This window comes from Papio anubis, chromosome 7, assembly GCF_008728515.1.
Source record: "Papio anubis isolate 15944 chromosome 7, Panubis1.0, whole genome shotgun sequence".
NCBI classification, from domain to species: domain Eukaryota; kingdom Metazoa; phylum Chordata; class Mammalia; order Primates; family Cercopithecidae; genus Papio; species Papio anubis.
The window spans coordinates 94,164,683-94,178,737 of NC_044982.1; the positions used below are offsets into that span (position 1 = coordinate 94,164,683).

The following is a 14,055-nucleotide window of genomic DNA, read 5'->3' on the forward strand; positions in this document are numbered from 1 at the left end:
CCAGCTACTCTGGAGTCTGAGGCAGGAGAATCACTTGAACATGGGAGGCGAAGATTGTGGTGAGCAGAGATCATGCCATTGCACTCCAGCCTGGGTGACAGAGTAAAGTCAAAGTCTTGGGGTAAAAGTTTTTCTGAAATTAGGAGTCAAGAAAATGAAAGATTGACTGTGTTTTAGAATGCAGTCATGAGAGAGATGAAGAGAGCAAAGGGAAAGTATCCTTATAATTCAATTTTTCTATCAGTAGCTGAGAAATGCATGAAGGCCAGGAAGAGTCAGAGTACTGTGCTCTGGGAGGTCACTCTCATGGTGGAATTAAATCCGAGTGCAGATTACTTTCCACTTGTCACTCCAGACCCACTTTCTGCCCCTCACAGAACTCTTTGGATTGAAAGACTGACTCCTATGGAAAGGACCAATAGGCTCCTGGCCTTTTGGCTTCCAACTGGCTTCAGCCAAGAGGAGGCAATGGCTAAGGATTAGAGGGAAGGAAGAATATGAGAGATGGGAGTATTTATGTTTCCATCTCCAAGCCACTATTGCTTCCCCACAAAAAGCCCTCTCCATACCGCCAACCCTTTCTCTGTATTCAGTTGACTGTTTCCTCCTCTTGCCCTTTAGACCCAGGAGTAGCAATGGCTAAATGACACTAACTCTAAAATAATTCGTTATACTTTGTTGGTTCTTCAAATCCTACTTATTCCTTTTTAAATAGTCTTAGTTTATAAATCATCCAACTGTTAGTAATCATTCTTTCTGAGTTTGTGATCAGAAAGACAGTGTACTGTTTCCTATGGGTCCATTGACCCATAGTGGTTACCTCTAACTGAGGAGGTCCCAAAGGGCATGAGAGACCATCTCTGAGAATATTAGATTTCTTTTTTATCTATTTCAGTTAAATTGCTTAAGTAAATGACAGCCCAACTTTAAAAAGTTCAGATAGTTTTAGTCACAGTAATAATTTCTTTTTTTTTCACGTGCACCTAGACTACCTTATTGAGACGAAACTTTCATTCAATGATCCATATCAGTACCATTCAACTGCATTTTACTTTAGTTAATAAGGATCAACTTATTTAAATTCTATGCCCGTGATTGAAGATCTGCTTGCTCTTTCTCATTTAGGTTGAGCCTCCACTTTCATTCACTCAGGGGCAAATCATAGTGAAAATGATTTTCTCCATCCTGTCAAAATGTCAAAGTCTTCCTGGCTGCCCAAGTATCAAAATGGTGTCTTTACAAGGGATAAATATTAATCCCTATAGCTATAAAATTTTAGTACTCAGAAGTATCTTTTTCACTGGACATCATTTGCTTTAGGTGTTTAATCCCGTAAGAATATAACCCCAGAAAATAGCAGTAGCCCATTTCTCCCTTTGTGAAGGGGCTTTTTTGTGAAGGGACATCTTTGTGAAGGTGCTCATGTATCTTTTTGGAGACTAATTACTTAGTAATGGCTACTTTAGCAGAAGATGTATTATTTCCAGGAGTTATTAAAGTTTCTTCCCATTCTTTTCTATAGCAATGATTAGTTTAAGATTCCTATATATAAAATCCTTGTCTGATCAGGCACATTAATCAGAAAAACAGGGACTCATATCCACTAATTCCACTAATGAATGATGAATGACAGGATCTTCAGGTGTGTGCACTACAGAGCCAAGGTTGGGGGCATGTTTTAAAAAGTCCTCTATAGGGTAACACATATTCTATTTTAAGAATTCAACACACATTTTATATCCTTTGTTTTGTTTTGTTTTGTTTTTTGAGACAGAGTCTTGCTCTGTTGCCCAGGCTGGAGTGCATGATCATGGTTGACTACAACCTTTGCCTCCCAGACTCAAGTGATCCTCCCTTGCCTCAGCCTCCAGAGCAGATGGGACTACAAGTGTTTGCCACCATGCCCGGCTAGTTTTTGTATTTTCTGTAGAGACAGAGTTTTGCCATATTGCCCAGGCAGGTCTCAAAATCCTGGGATCAAGCACACTTTGGCCTCCTAAAGGGCCAGGATTACAGGCATGAGCCACTGCACCCGGCCTCTTTTTTTCTCAATATATCATCGTGTACTACATTGTCTAATATTTATCTATTTTTTTTACTTAGATAATTGACAAGACAAGCTATTTTCAACTTTGCTAAAATCATAATCATAAGAAATATGTTCTCTGATTCAAAGTGAAAATGCCACCACACCTTAGATCAGCATGTATAAGCACATAGGAAGTGCCAAATAAATATTTTCTGCCATATCAATTTTGAAAAATCACCTCAGAACAGATAGTTTGTAGGATTAAGATGCACTAAAAGTCCAGTGAGGTTGACATAAGGCCTACTCCTGTGACCATATTCTGCAATATTGGCATAATGCTTTTTATAAGCATGCTTCGGTGTCTCTTATTTATGAGATCATGTTTGCATGTGATATTCTCCTTTTTTTTTTTCCCTACTCAATTTCTGCCAGAACTTGATGGTCAAATTAGTGAACAAAGGAAGGGTATCAAGAACAAAATCTGTCATCTAAGATCACCTTTTTTTTTTTAAACACCATGCTTTGCACAACATTATTAGTGATTTGTGTGCTCACCAACCATATAGCTTTATTACTATAATGTGAGCAAATTGCCTGTAATTCGTGGTCCTGGGAACACATATCTATAATTTGGATCAAAATATGTCTGCTCACTCTAGTTTACAATAAACTCTTAATGTAGTTCCAGTCACATTGGAAATTTCTGCATTTTTGTCTTCATTGCTTATCCCTAGAATTACAAAAACAGAAAATAACTAGAGAGTAGTTTAGGGTTTTGGATAATGTTGATAGAACCAGGAGCTGGAACCCTTTAGGACATACCCAAAAAAGGTGATCTTTGCCTTAATGCATTAGCATAAAGCATTGTATTCATTGATGTCTGGAATTTGAAGGCAGGGAGAGCTAGGTGTAAACCCTTGCCCAGTTAAGGACTTACTGCATCATTAAGGGCAAGATATAGGCTGGCTTCAGATTTCTCATTTGTAGCATTAATAATACCAACTTTGTGAGAATAACACAAGAATATTTAATTTACTGCCTAACAAAGAATCTATCACATTGTAGGTGCTTACAAATTGTGAGATCTCATCTTTTATTGTGTTTGGTCTATCTTCAGAAAAAAATAATAATAATAATAATGTCACTTGTTTATTGCAGTCAAACACGACCAAAATGCTTGTTCTCTCTCTTATCATCCATACTATTGAACTACGATGCTGCAGATCCTCTTGTTACAAGGTCGAATATGTTATCTCACCCTTTGATTTTGGGTTGGCCATATGACTTTGGCTAACGGAATATTAGCACATAAGATGCAAATTTAAAAAGCATCCTCTCGGAGCTTGCAGTGAGCTGAGATCCGGCCACTGCACTCCAGCCTGGCGACAGAGCGAGACTCCGTCTCAAAAAAAAAAAAAAGACAAAAAAAAAAAAAGCATCCTCTCTTGCTGTACTTGGAATTGTGAGACCACCATGCCACTATGTGAACGAGTCAGAGCTAAGCTGTTGGAGGATGAGAAGCCATGTAGAAGAGAACTGAGCCACTCCATCCTCCAGCCAACTCAGCAAGTCCTGATCAGCTAGTAGCATAAGCAGCACAGCACCGACTCAGGCCAGAAGAATCACACAACTGACTCAGAGAATTATGCATTAAAGTGAATGAGTGTTGTTTTAGCCTCAAACTGTTGTGAACATAGCAAAAACTAATTGATATACAAATGAGGTTTGTTATACCAAGAATTCTGATATGGCAGCAATGGTTTTCCAATAACACATGTCACATTTCCCCTCCTCCTCTTCCTCCTCCTCCTCTCCCTCCTTCTCTTTCTTCTTCTCCCTTTTCTTATCAATGGTGTAAATTTGGAAGGAACAGAATTAAGGTGGCCCTTTTAGCTCTGACTAATAAAGGCACAGGCATGATCTATCCTCAGTATCTTAAGGCCAACGGGAAGGGATCAATGGCCGGTGCTATAAAAAGAAATACCAGCCAGTCTCTGTGACTCATGCCTGTAATTCCAGCACTTTGGGAGGCCAAGGTGGGCAGATCACGATGTCAGGAGATCAAGACCATCCTAGCTAACACAGTGAAACCCTGTCTCTACTAAAAATACAGAAAATTAGCCAGGTGTGGTGGCATGCGCCTGTAGTCCCAGCTTCTTGGGAGGCTAAGGTAGAAGAATCGCTTGAATCTGCGAGGCGGAGATTGCAGTGAGCTGAGATCACACCACTGCACTCCAGTCTGGGAGACAGAGCGAGACTCTGTAACATTAAAGAGAGAGAGGGAAGTAGTAGCTAAAGGAGTTGATTTACAGGAGCAGCCAAGTCAACAATATATAATATCCAAAGAATGTGTAATGTTGCCACAAGGGCAGGAGTGAATCTCAACCAAATTGTTCCTATAAACATAGCATCTATAGAAGGGAACAATGGTAAAGGGGTATTGTGGGGAACATGGTATCTTTTGCTACCTGAGCACTTAGGGCCTTTACGCCCTGTGAGTCAGGTCCTGGATCTGGCCCTTGGTGAGGGAGACATGGAGAAATACAAGAGGGAAGCCACCACTCTCAAACCAGTGAGTGTAGTTGCAATGTTTTCTATATGCTTTCTGGTTTAGAATTTTGGGCACAGAACTGGTAGGGGATGGGCAGGAGTGAGTTTGCTGTTGGAAGAAATTAGTAGATTTAACTCTGAGAAGTTGGGACAAAATTAGGTTGTAAGAGCAAGGGTGTAGACTGAAGGTAAGAATTTTGTAATTGGAAAATTAATATGAAAGGGATATAAAAATGGTTTGTGTGAAGTAGTTTGTCATACAAGGGCACAAGGGCCTGGGTTCATTTAACAACCACATTGCTCTCCAACTATTCCAACCTTCAGCCTATGGGGGAAAGTATACGTATCATCTTTATTTCCTCATCAGTCCTTGGACACCTTAACCTGAAGACTTCCAGTCTCAGTGCAAAGAATACATCCCTACTCAGCACGGCTATCTAAATACAGTTGGGTTAACCAGACCAACATTTATATGTCTAACTATGCTATACAATACTTTTTATTATAATGCATTGGTGGAGCATCATACATATTTATGAGACTTAATTTTTACTTAAGCTTTCTTTTTTTTACCATTCAATATTATTTTCAAGTTTTTGAACAATGCAATAAGTTGAGAAAAAAAGAAGTAAATATTGGATAAGTTAAGATAAAGTGATTAATATTTAAAGATATTATATTCTCAGACAAAATCTCCAAGATTAATTGAAAATATATTACTGATAAAAATGTACAGTGAGGTAGCCAAATAAAATAAATTTTAGATTTCATCATTAAAATTAATGACAAGTTATAAAATGTAATATTTAGAACATGCAAAATAGCAACCAAAGCTATGAAATATCTAGAAACAAACTAAATTGGGAATATACTGTAAGTCTCATAAAAAATAAAGTTTTCTTGAAGGGCATAAAATATGACCCAAATCACTGAAAAATACTGCCTTCCTTGATAGGATAACTAAAAATTGTAAAGGCGTCAGTTTCCCCACAATTCCTCTCATAACCATGGTGCCACTCAGATCAAAAATCTAATGTACATTTTAAAAATCTTGACAATTTTATAATAACTTTTAACTCGAAGAATAAATTCATGAAAATAGGAAAGAAAATTGTGAATAAAAATAATGAGAAAGGACTTGCTCTGCCAAATATCAAAATTTAATATATAGAGTAATTAAAATAGCATGTTGTAGATATGAAGATAAACATATAAATCATTAGAAAATGAAAGAAATTTCAGAGCTCTATCCATGTTAGTGGACTGTGTATTTCATAAAGATTACATTTTTAAGTAGAGAGGGAAAGATGGATTATTCAATAATTGATTTGGCATTTGGAAATAAAATTAAGAATCACCCACAACCTCTGAAGCAACATCAGACACAAAAATACACCTAGTAGATTAGATGTTTAAACGGGGTGGGGAGCCGCTGACAAAAGCCCTTGGAGAATATTTTTATAATTTAGGTGTAGGCACGACTTGTTAAAGCATGATAAGAAGGTCAGAAATAAAGAAAGGAAAAACTGAGAGATTCCGCTAAATAAAAATGTTTAACTTCTATTTTAAGACAAGCTATAAACTAGGAACATATTTGCAAAGTATACTTCAGACACAGAGTTCATGTTCATGATATAGAAAAAATTCCTCCAAATCAATTTTAAATATTTCTATTTTTTAAAAAAGTGTCAAAGAACCTGAGCAAGCTTGGAAAGAAAAGGAAAGAACACAAAAGTAAGAAGTTTTAAGTCAACTACCAAAATAAATTATCCTCTTGTTAGCAGAAGAATGCAAATTTTTTAAGGCATTAGATTTTCTATCAGATTTGCAAACAACTTTTTAAAGATTTAGTTGACAAGTCTGGAAAAACTAAAATAATCAGATTCATCATTTGACTGTATAACTAATATTTTCCAGCCTTTCTTTGCAATAGTTACTTAAGAGCTGTTTGCTTTTGTAAACCTACCCACTCAAAAACGGAGTTAATTTAATGTCCCTATCTGCAGAAACTAATGTAACCAAGATAAAAATTTCCTTTGGAATTCAAAAAATATGAATTATTTTGAAGTTTCTAGCTTTTGCTGAGCTAGTCCCTGAACTGTTTGGGTTATACTTCTGCAGTGGGATAAATACTGAAATGTAGAAAAGACATTTGTAAACCTTCATAAGAATTTGAGAGCGTAATTTTATGTCTATTGAATCTAATAATCAGTGATTTCAGCTTAGATTTTAAAATTCCATTTCTTTTTAATAATTCTCTCTCTCTCTCTTTTTTTTTTTAATGGAGTCTTGCTCCATTAAGAAAAAATGGAGTCACGCCCAGGCTGGAGTGCAGTGGTGTGATCTTGGCTCACTGCAAGCTCTGCCTCCTGGGTTCACACCATTCTCCTGCCTCAGCCTCCCTGGTAGCTGGGACTACAAGCGTCCGCCACCACACCCAGCTAATTTTGGTATTTTTAGTAGAGATGGGTTTTTACCATGTTAGCCAGGATAGTCTTGATCTCCTGAACCTGTGATCCGCCCACCTCAGCCTCCCAAAGTGCTGGGATTACAGGCATGAACCATCACGCCCAGCCCATTTTTGTGGTTTACAAAAGAAGTATCACTTTCCTTTCTCTTTTTCTCACCACATCTTTATTTTCCTTTACATCTTCCCTTCACATTTTCTCTTCCCTGACCATTAGTTTCTCCTCCCCTTCCCTCCCTTCCCCTCAACATAGGAACCAGCATAGTAGATGGGAGACATGGAATGCTGAGGAGGAACACAGCCACGCAGAGGCCAGGAAAGGCAGGGTGGGTGGGCATGCTGGTGGAGGGAGAACACCAGCACAGTTGAGACTGGATACATTAAACAAGAAAGTGTAATGATTAAGCAAAACAGTAACTATATCAAAAATAAGGAAGGCAAGCCTTTTATTGTCAAGAGAGGTTATTTCCAATCATGGGAAAGGGAAAAAAGAGCAGAAAGAACTCTGTTATGTTGAATTGAAATTGGGGATGTCAGTATGAACTAATATTTTTCTAATAAATGTATACACAGATGAAGAAATAGTGATATATAGACATTGTACATATATGTGCATATGTATATATGTATATATTATGCATATGTATTATATATAACATATATAATGCATATGTATTACACAAAATACATTGTTATATATAATATACAAATTATGCAATTGTATGTATATATGTATATGTATTGCATGTAACTAAATGAGTAAGTATTGTATGTAATTATATACTTCTTTTTGAGACAGGGTCTCATTGTCAGTTAGATTGGAGTGCAGTGGCATGGTCATGGCTCACTGCAGCCTTGACCTCCTAGGCTCAAACAATCCTCCTGCCTCAGTCTCCCTAGTAACTGGGATCACAGGCATGCACCACCATGCCCAGATAATTTTTTTATTTTTGTAGAGGCAAGATCTTGCCATGTTGCCCAGCCTGGTTTCAAACTCTTGGCCTCAAGCAATCCTCCTGCCTTAGGCTCTCAAAGTATTGGAATTACAAGTGTGAGACACTATGCCCAGCCTATGCATATGTTTTATTATATGTGCATTGTAAATATGTATTATACATTATATAGTTACACATTATATTAAATGTATATAATATATTGTATTAATTATGTTATATATTATATATACAAATATCATATATTATATGTATAATATTTCCTAGCTCTGTCCACTAAAAGAACGTGTTACTAATAACAGTGTGCTGCCCAGCTCAATTTTTTTTTCTCTGGAAAATAACGATGCTGAAATATTTGCTTAGCTGAAAGAGATTCTCACTGACTGGATGATTGAGCCCAAGCTCCCATCACATCAGGGATTCTGGAGAATTTTGAATGCTCACATTCACCTCGTTTAGAGGCTTCATCAGGTTAGGACATTTGAGGTGGAAAAGGTAGCGAAGTTTACCAAGAAGCATCTTTGGAAAGACTTGGGACTAGAGAACAGGGTCTAGAGACAGCACTGAGGCGGGAGTATGAAGAGGAGGAGACAGTGACGACACTCGGCTGGCCACAGGTCACTGGGCAGGAGTTTATTAAAATGAGACTGCTACTAGCGAGAGAGCCCCAGCATGATCCTGGGTGACAGGATGCATTCACTCACACGCTGTGAGAGGTGGGATGACACAGCGTCCTCTGCAATCACAGATTCAAGATTCTTGGTTTTAAACGTTTGCTGTATTCAACATCTTTTGTTTGGTGTCCACTTACTCCTTCTAAACTCTCTTGCTGGCTTCTAGTACTATTTCTTCTTGCTCTGTACCAAAGGAGTCTACCTTGTATCAACATGGTTGCAGAGTAGGGACAGAGAGGATATTATGTCAGGTAGACTCCACGAAGCATTTTCACAACAGGAGAAAAGGTTCAATAACCCTGGGTCAGGATGCTTCAAAGCAGGCAAGGCAAAAATGACTACAGCAGTCAGAGAGCTAAGGAAAGCTTCAGAAAGCTCATTTCTATGAGAAGTGTTGAAAATCTTTGAAGATATTTCTCCCTCTTACTCAGGGTTTGCTATTAGGCTCTGTTCCTTGGACAGATCTTTTGAAAACACTCAAGAATTTTCCCTCTCCAGGTGTTGCCCAACTCTAAAGGTAAGTGATGTCTGTATTATGCCCATGAACTTTCTTCTCTGGGCAGGCTCTGGGCTCTGTCTGCGCGTTCTGCTGGGTTAGATTTCAGGGTGAGAAATGTAACTCTCAGCTTCCTGAAGAAACCTTATCTCTGCGGCACTCACTTTCAACAAAGGAGAAAGATCCCTGGCCAGAATACAGGCCCACTTTCAACACTCTAGAGAAGTCAAAACACAAGTCAGTTCTAATGAACCAGTGTTTTTTCTAAGTTGGATTTTATGTATTTATGTATTTATTTTTGAGACAGAGCCTTGCTCTGTGGCCCAGGCTGGAGTGCAATGGCATGATCTCAGTTCACTGCAACCTCCGCCTCCCAGGTTCAAGCGATTCTCCTGCCTAAGTTTCCTGAGTAGCTGGGAATACAGGCACCTACCATCAAGCCCAGCTAGTTTTTGTATTTTTGTAGAGACGGGGTTTTACCATGTTTGTCAAACTGGTCCTGAACTCCTGACCTCAGGTGATCCACTCGCCTCAGCCTCCCGAAGTGCTGGATTATAGGCGTGAGCCACCACACCTGGCCTCTAAGTTGGATTTTTAAAAGCACATAATATCAGGAAAAAGTATTTGCAAATTTTTTGTTCATCTGAATTTTTAGGACTTATATTCCTGTGAAAGGAAAGTGTTTTAGTCCTTTCAGGCTACTATCACAACATATAAATTAGGCTGGGTAATTTATAAACAACAGGAATTTATTGCTAAGAGTTCTGCAGGCTGGAAAGTCCAAGATGGAGATACCATCAGAGTCAGTTTCCGGTGAGATCTCCGTTCCTCATGGAGTGTGCTGCTTGCTGGTCCTCACATGGATGAAGGACAAGGCAACTCCCTTTGACCTCTTTTATAAGTGCACTAAGCTCACTCATGAGGGTGGAAAAGTCAAGATCTAATCACCTCATTAAGGGTTCAACTCTCAATGGGATCACATTGAGGATTAAGTTTAATGATATGAACTGGGGTTGGGGAAGGTAACAAATGTTCAGGCCACAGCACGGAGGAGGGCAGAGATTGTGTTTTGCCATATTTCTGGATGAAGCTTCAAGTTACCAAAACTATGACTCCCCAGAATGTATTATTGCATCTTCAAGACATAGTTGATGTCTGACAGTTTTTTGTTTTTTTTTTATGAGATAATAAAATCCCTTTTTATATGGTTTACACTTCTTGACAAGCCATATAAATATGATAGTTGGTTACAGTGTGCATAATTAACTTCCATTTTAAAATATAAGTTCGAAATGATCCACTTTACAGATTAAATCTAGTTTCCACATAAGACATGTAGTTTCAGTGAGTGAATGCAAGAGTGGTTTGTAGGATTCCTTGACTTTTCTCTAACACAGGCCTAAATAGTGGTTATAAACTCCAGACCCTCCCTTCCTTCCTTCCTTCCTTCCTTCCTTCCTTTCTTGCTTGCTTTTTCTTCTCTTTCTTTTTCTTTCTTTTTCTTCTCTTTTCTTTCTTTCTCTTTCTTTCTTTCTTTCTTTCTTTCTTTCTTTCTTTCTTTCTTTCTGTTTCTCTGTTTGTTTTTCTTTGTTTCTTTCTCTTTCTTTCTTTCTTTCTTTCTTTCTTTCTTTCTTTCTGTCTGTCTTTCTCTTTCTTTCTCTCTCTCTCTCTCTCTCTCTCTCTCTCTCTCTCTCTTTTTCTCTTTCTCTCTTTCTTTTTCTTTCTTGACGTGGCTCTGTCTCCCAGGCTGGAGTGCAGTGGTGTGATCCTAGATCACTACATCCTCAACCTCCTGGGCTCAAGCAATCCTCCCACCTCTCAGCCTTCTAAATTGCTGGGACTATAGGCACACCCACCACACCTGGCTAGTTTTTGTATTTTTTTTTAGAACCGAGATTTTGCCATATTACCCAGGCTGGTCTCAGACTCCTGGGCTCAAGTAATCCTCCTGACTTGGCCTCCCAAAGTGCTGGGATTACAGGTGTGTGCCAACACATCTGGCCTATCAGACGCTTTTCTAAGGACTTTATTAGCACAATTTATTTAATCATCATCCCAATCCTTTGAAGTAGGCACTATTATTATCTCCATTTGAAGCTTCACACTAGTTGGCTCAATCTGATTTTCCTTTTTTTCCTCCCTAAGAACTTATTTGAAATTTAATGGGGAAAGGCAATGAATTGGGAAGAGAGTCACAAGAGAAAGAAACATAGCGCTTTGCTAATATGGCTTTTCTTCAAACTCTGCATAAAATTTTAGATTAATAAATTAGCTACTCCATAGTTTTGACCACTAAATTTCTTTGAATCATATTCTTTTGATTTTTATAGACCCATAACAGATTTGCCTGTATTTTGAATTCAGGCATTATGAATACTGCCTTCTGAATAAATTATCAATTTAAACTAAAAAGGAAAAAAAAAATGATAGAAAAAATGTCCAGTTCGAATTACCATAGAACAGTTAGTTCTCCCAAAGGATAAGGCAAATTGAAACATGTTGATGTGAACTGTAAACGATGTCACCTTTGCCCACTATTCCCTTACGACAATCCAGGAGGAAGAGAATACAGCAGGAAATATCTATGCTCTACAGCTTGCTGGCTAATTTCATCATTTTTGTAAAAACAGAGTGAAAGAAAACATGAACATTCACTCTGTAGAAGAGCCCTAGAAATCTTGACAGGTGGCTGAAGAAGAAAACTCACTTATTTACAATTATTCAGGAGCTCAGAGATTATGGGGAGATTTACAAAGCAGCATAAAAATGGGCACTTGAAGATAAGCAAACTCGATAAATGGCATTGGAAATATCCCTAAATGGATCTAAGTAATCTGAAATTGGTAGGTGAGTGACCTCGGCATATTAAAGGATTCATAGAATATCCTCATTTGACACAGAAGGAATCTTCTTATTGTGTTATCTGAATCATACAGGACAGACATCAAGTATTAATATTATTGTACCCAATAAAGTGTTCAAACAAATTGGTAAACTGGAGGCCTTCTGAAACAATAGTTTCTTTTCTATGTAATTTAGGAGAAGAGGACCTAGAGCTAAGAGATGGGTAAAAGAAATTAAAATACTAAGGAAGCTACCATTGTCCAGTCACTTTTAATAGCTTTATCTATTCAATAATTCAGTTGTTTACTTGCAAATAAGATACTTATTAAGGATCCACTACATACAAGTCCTTGTTTTTAGTGAATTTCAACCTGAGAAAGATAGAATATAGAATACAAAAATTATTAGATAGGGAATCATACAAGCTTCTTAATTACATTGTTCAGTCTCCCTAAAGGGGAATAAAACTTGTTCCATTTGATTCTTTTCTATAATATCACTTAGCAGGAGAAAATGCTATGTTATGTATCATCTTCAGAAAAAAAACACTTCTTTTCCAAGTCAAATCATCCAGTATATAGAGATCTTCCTTTTAGAAGAAGTATTGCTTTACTTGGACAGTCTTTTAATTCAAAAATTGTTTTTATTCAAGATTTCTATCTTAATGAACAGTACAGGGCACTGGCAGATTGATAATATCTTGTTCATCACCAAATCAAAATTAAATTCTGTCCAACTTTTTTTTTTTTTTTTTTTTTTTTTTTTGACAGAGTCTCACTCTGTCTTCCAGGCTGGAGTGCAGTGGTGCAATCTTGGCTCACTGCAACCTCTGCCTCCTGGGTTCAAGCGATTCTCCTGCCTCAGCCTCCTGAGTAGCTGGGATTACAGGTGCCCACCACCACACCCAGATAAATTTGTATATTTTTAGTAGAGACAGGTTTCGCCATGTTGGCCAGGCTGGTCTCAAACTCTTGATCTCAGGTGATCTGCCCCCTTGGTCTCCCAAAGTGCTGGGGTTATAGGCGTGAGCCACCTAGCCTGGCCAAATTCTGTCCAATTTCTTTATGAGTTTTTCATTTAGTTATATATATTTGTTGTTAGCAAAAACATAGCAAATTGGCCTGGAAATCATAAGCACGCTTCTCTATTTATTTATTTTGAGACAGGGTGTCACTCTGTCACTCAGATTGGAGTGCAGGAGCATGATTATGCCTTGCTGCAACCTTGACCTTCAGCCTCCTAAGTAGCCAGAACTACAGGTGTGCGCCCCCAAGCCTGGCTAATTTATTATTTTTTTTTTGTAGAGATGGGGTTTTACTATGTTGCTCAGGCTGGTCTCTAACTCTTGGGCTCAAGCAATCCTCCCACCTTGGGATCCCTGGAAAGTGTTGAGGTGCCAAGTATGAGCTACCATGCCCAGTTTAAGATCAGGTTCTGCCCAACTTGCTCACAGAATCTGACCTTTGATAAAGCCCTTAATTACTTTGGGGCTTCTTTTCCTTTATTCTTTATCCTTAAGATAATGGCAACAATATCTGTATCTGTAGAATTCTACTATAAACATGGAAAATGAAGCAGTACTCTTAGCCAGATTATTTTAAAACCCTGACTCTTTCTTCAATTGAACTCTTCACAGAGTATAAGACTTGCTCTGTAAATTCACTATTGTGTTTGAGTTTCTTCTTTACAGATTTATTTCACATTTTCAGGTTTTTATCACATCTTGGTTTGCTCACCTTTGAATTTAATGGGTTTATTTTGAGGTCTGGGGACTTCGCATAGACACTACCACCACACAATAATATTTTCAAAAATCTAATTTGGAAGTCAACTAAGAATAAGTTCACTTTTTTCTCTTCTGGAAAGAAGTGATGTGGAATCTGAATGTGCTTGTACTTTTAGTTGTTCTGTGACAGAAAAATAAAGAGATAGCCAAAAACAAAGAACAACAATAATAACAACCCCACGGCTCATTGGGATCATTTTAGACAAACCCTACACTGGAATGCCACCTGCTGTCTTGGATCCTGGAGATGTTCTGT

At 38.0% G+C, this 14,055-nt stretch overlaps 1 long non-coding RNA gene across 1 annotated transcript in view; it reads left to right on the forward strand.

Moving 5' to 3' along the window:
* LOC110743721 overlaps positions 1-12,707 on the forward strand; it is a 33,426-nt gene extending 20,719 nt beyond the window's left edge. The window contains exon 3 of the long non-coding RNA XR_002523210.1: positions 11,726-12,707. This is a non-coding gene — a long non-coding RNA (uncharacterized LOC110743721). The remainder of the gene's footprint in view (positions 1-11,725) is intronic.
* The last annotated feature ends 1,348 nt before the right edge of the window (positions 12,708-14,055 follow it).